Here is a 4,923-nt window from a genome sequence, read left to right as displayed (position 1 = left end):
CCCCTGGGGTGGCTGGATGTGGAGATCTGTGGGCTCTGCCACAACTCCTGGCAGCCTCCCCGTGCTCCAGGGGTGTGGGAACTGGGCACTGGGCACTGGCCAGCCCTGCAGTGGGCCATGAAGCCAGCGCAGATAGGGCGGCTGCAGATGAAAGGCCGCTGCACTTTCCTTTCCAAAGTGCCGCTGTGTTCCTGAAGGCTGCAGCTTCCTCTGCCTGCTGGGTTTTTTTTTTCCCTCCCCAGTTCCTCTCAGTGATATCTTAAGAGGCAAACTTCCAGCACTAACAGGAGGTCTTTTGTTCTCCTTTTCTCAAAGTGGACTTTAACCCAGTTCCTACAGACGGAGTCACTGTAAAAACAAACAAATAATAATACTCCATTTTCTTCCAGGCTCTTCCAGGCCTGCTGACAGAAAAGCAGGAACCTGACACTGTGCGAGCCTGTGGGGCTCTTCCCCGCCCCAACCTTCTAGAGGCGCAGCCCGGGAGAACCTTTTAGAACATGCTGGAGCCCAGCACTGTGGCTTGTTCAGAATTTCATCAGATTTGGGGTGGTCCCGGACCTTAAGGAATTTTAGTCTCCACACAACCCTGGTGGGATTTATCCCGGACTGAGGCCTGCTCTGTAACGCTCCCAGACCTGCCACCCACTGAATTCTGGACTGGCCTCCCTTCTCTACTCTCTAGTTTCTTCATGTGCATACAGACACTCTGATTTTATTAGGAAGGACGTTGCAACAGTGGTATCATCCTGCTCTATTAAAAGGACTTCAGGACAAACTTACATGGGGGAGAGCAGCCTGGGTCCATTCAATAAAAGCTTCCTGGGCATTTAGTTAGCCCCTGGGTTTGCAGAGATGAGAAAGACCTACTTCCTATCCTCAGGCAGACAAACATGGAAGGAAGTAGATGCCCACAGGTAAGATGGACATGTGCTAAGGGTGGGGTGGGGCAAGGTGAGGATGACCGGGTGCCTGGTAGTATTGGGAAAGTCTTCTCAGAGGAGAGGGCATTGAGCTGAGGCTGACTATGCATAGATGCTCATCAGCTGCTCAGGGGAGATGGAGGTGGGAGTGGGGGTGGGGACGGGGTTAGGGAAGGGAGCAAGAGGAATAATCCATGGCAGGTTTGGGCCCATCACTGTGCAAGCCGTCCCTAATTTTTTTAATCTTTATTTTTATTTATTTCTATGTATGTGGTGCTGAGGATTGAACCCAGTGCCTCACGCATGCAAGGCAAGCGCTCCACCATTGAGCTACAACTCTAACCCTCTGCCCTAATTTTTATTCAGGCATTTTTGTCTACATGCTTAAGAAGAGCTGAGCCTTACTTTTTCTGAGAAGCAGTAGTCCCTGGAGGAATGTGTCACTGGCTTTGGGACTCCTTTTTGAGGTGTTTGTCTGGCCACATCGAACATGAAGACATGCTTTGGGCCACTGGTACTCTGGACACATTGCCAGAGAGCATGGCCATGGTTTCTAGTAGATGTTAAAGGTTTTACAAAAGGTTGTCACCCACTGAGTTCCTGACCCTCGGAGCTCAAGAGCAAGGATCAACATTCATGTCCACAATGAACACCTCGTCCCATCACCTGGAGAACTCCTACCCCTGGTCAACCCCAACTTAGAAACTTCCCGCAGGGGGAGCACCTCCCGAAGCTGAGTAGAATCAGCTGCAGTCTTCTTTGTCTTCCTGTGGCTCACTCTTTTTTTTGGAGGGGGCGGGGTACCAGGAATTGAACCCAGGGGTGCTTAACCTCTGAACCACATCCCCAGCCCTATTTTTATATTTTATTTAGAGATAGGGTCTTGATAAATTGCTTAGGGCCTTGCTTAGTTGCTGAGGCTGACTCGAACTCATGATCCTCCCACCTCAGCCTCCTGAGCTGCTGGGATTACAGGCGCGTGCCACTGTGCCCCACCTGTGGCTTACTCTTTATTCCTTGATTAAGACTCTAACTTGTAACCCCCTGTCCTCTCTTGGTTTCCTTTTGGGCTGTGGCTCTTGGAAAGGGAATGACAGCTGATGCACTTTGAGTGAATGCACTCGGTGTCTAGCATCATATCTGGCTCATGATACACCAGGTGTTCTATAGGACACATGAGAGTGCATGACAGGCGAGCGGGTGTTTTTCATAGTCTGACAGTGACATCAACGGGACGCTCCACCTCATCATCACTAATCATAAAATGGTGAGGCCTCAGATTTCCTACTGCTTCTACTGCTTTGTGTATAAGTAGATCTTTCTTTCCAAGAAGCTTACTTGCACTTGAAAATTTGGATTTAAAATCAGACTGAGACTGCCCGGGACTCCAAGTCAAAGGGAATTTTTGTTATATTTTCAAGTTGCCTTTCCTGCTTTATCGGGTCCCAGGAGCTGAAATGGCAAGGATCTTCCATTAACTTATTGGGTTCCTATCCCTGAAATACAGTCCTTTTCATTTCTGTGTCAATCAAAATGAACATTTCTTCTTACGCGACCTGGCAAGACAGGATAGACTTCCTCCCATCTGTGTCATCGTTATTATTATTATTATTATTATAACTTGAGGGAGTCTCAATCAAGGGCAGGGGTCGTGAGAGTCTTTTTCTGCAAGGGAAGGCGCCTTGGCTGGGCTTTCTGTTCCTACTCTCTGTTCTGCCAAACTCAGCTTCCCCAACAACCAGGAGTGGATGATACCGAAGATGCTTAGGGCCTTGCTTAGTTTCTGAGGCTGACTCTATCCCCTGGGGATAGAGCCCCCATTGCATGCTCAGCCCCTGGTCTAGCCACAGCTGGTTTCTCGCCTTGGGAGAACATGGGCCTCGGCCTCAGACTGTCTCCTGGATTATTATGAGAGGATGAGTAAAAAATTCCAGGAACAAGCTCGTTCTCAATGACAGTAGCTGGTTAATTTCTTCTGAGAAAATGGAAACCTTGGTCTCCTGATGTGTGCAATGACAGGCACAGGAGGAATTTTCCAATACAACAGGGGAATGAATTTTCCAAGGACAGGCTGACCGAGAAAAGCTACTGTCTGACCATGCACCAGAATTGGTAACGTGGCACCCCTGGAGCAGCAGAGGTGACCGGCTGGACTCTTGGACCAGGAGGACAGCTGCCCCCCGACCCCCGGGGTGTGTTGCCAAGATCTGCCCCTGATGGGATTAGTGACTTCAGGACAGCTGGAACATTGCAGTGCCATTTCCTACAGTGAGAAGAGACACGATCTTGACTCTGCTTTGGAAGGAGGTGACCATGAGGAGCAGCTGAAAGCTAGATGGTTCTTTAGACTCTGTGACAGAAACAGTATGCACCAGGCCTATCTGCTCATGGCGACTCCACAGCGGCCCCACGGTTTCCTCTTCCCACTCACCGAGCTCCGCCCTACGGAGACACTGTCCTGTGAACTGGGCAAAGCCGAATGGTCTTGTTCTAATTCCCTTCATCATCTTTCCACAAAGGGAGACAGGCCATTGTTCTCCTGGCCCCTTTCACACAGCGACAGCAGGTTTTCAAAGCTCTGAGGGATAGGATGCTGTGAAAGGCCCCGGAGAAGGGACCAATCAGCCTCGAGTTCAAAAACCCACTGAGGAGCTGTCAGGGTTTATAATGGTCCTCTGAGAACCCCTGGGAACTTACGAGCCCTTGGAGATGCTCGTTCCTGACTAGGAAAAGAAAATGGTTTGGGTTTGATGAATTCCCAGTACCAGATAGAAATATGAAGCCCTCCGAAATCTGTGACTGGTGGTGAGAGAGTCACCTTGGTGATGTTGTTGAGGACATCAGGTTCTCTGTCTCTCATTCCATAAAATATCTGTGATGGGATGGCTGGGGGATTTGAATCTCTAAAACCACATGGAGAAAAGACATGGGATAAGAAACAGGAGACACAGATTTTCTTTTTTTTTTTTTTAATCTAATTTTTTTCCTGATTTTGGAAAATATATGTTATTGGGAGAAAATTGGAACGATAGAGAAAATTTCCAATAAATAGATAAAAGTCAAACATAAGGTTATGATCCATAGACAGCACTGTTAATATTTTTATACACACTTTTTCTGGATAAAAATGTACACGATACTTTTCTTTGCAACACTGCTATATTCTATGTATTCTGCTTCATAATCTGCTTTTTCCCTTCAGTGATATGCTGTGAACATTTTCCTGTGAGATTAAGCTTCGGTCTCACACATAATTTTAATAACTACCTAGTATTCCATCTCACAGATATTGATTTAACTAATACCATGTGGCCGAACACTTAGCCTATGTCCATTTTTTTCTTGCTAATAAATTACATGGTGCAGACATGGGGAGACTGAGGGTGCTCTCTGCTCCTATCATCAGTCACTTAGTCCTTCTTCAAAAGCCATTGAACATTTTGGGGGCCAAAGAGATTTCACAGCCCTTGATCAGAATACAAGGACAAATTTAATCTCATTCAAGCTAGCAGCAGCCCTGAATGTGTTCCTGATTCCCCAGAAACATGCACAGTGTAAAACTGCAGTTAAGCTGAATTTGGTGAACCTTTCTTCATAGATGTGCTATTTTAGACAAAATGGCATCTCCTGACTGGTCAGTCCCCTTTGACCCCAGCCACCTCTTCTGTGGGAAAGGCAAGCTCATGGTAATAGAGGGGGAAGCCAAATGCCTTTAGCCAGGTGTATCTGTAGACACAATTGGAAGCTCACATCCCAGAGTGAATCAGGTTTAGGGCTTTTGGTGTCACTGTTTTGCTCTGTTAGATTAGATAATCAGATAGGAAAATGTGAGAGACCCAGAATTCCCAGTATGCCACGGGGTCTGCTGAGATGTTGCAGTTCTCCTGGGCAAAGAGGGAGAGGCCTTGGCCCAGAGCTCTGAGCAACTCCCACCAGAGAACCTGGGGCAAAATCTAGGCCGCCAAGCCCCCAGTTCAGCTCAATCTCAAGAAACTCAAGC

Source organism: Marmota marmota, unplaced genomic scaffold, assembly GCF_001458135.2.
Source record: "Marmota marmota marmota unplaced genomic scaffold, marMar, whole genome shotgun sequence".
In the NCBI taxonomy this organism is placed as follows: domain Eukaryota; kingdom Metazoa; phylum Chordata; class Mammalia; order Rodentia; family Sciuridae; genus Marmota; species Marmota marmota.
The sequence above is the reverse complement of the archived record's forward strand: the minus strand, read 5'-3'. Positions refer to the sequence as shown.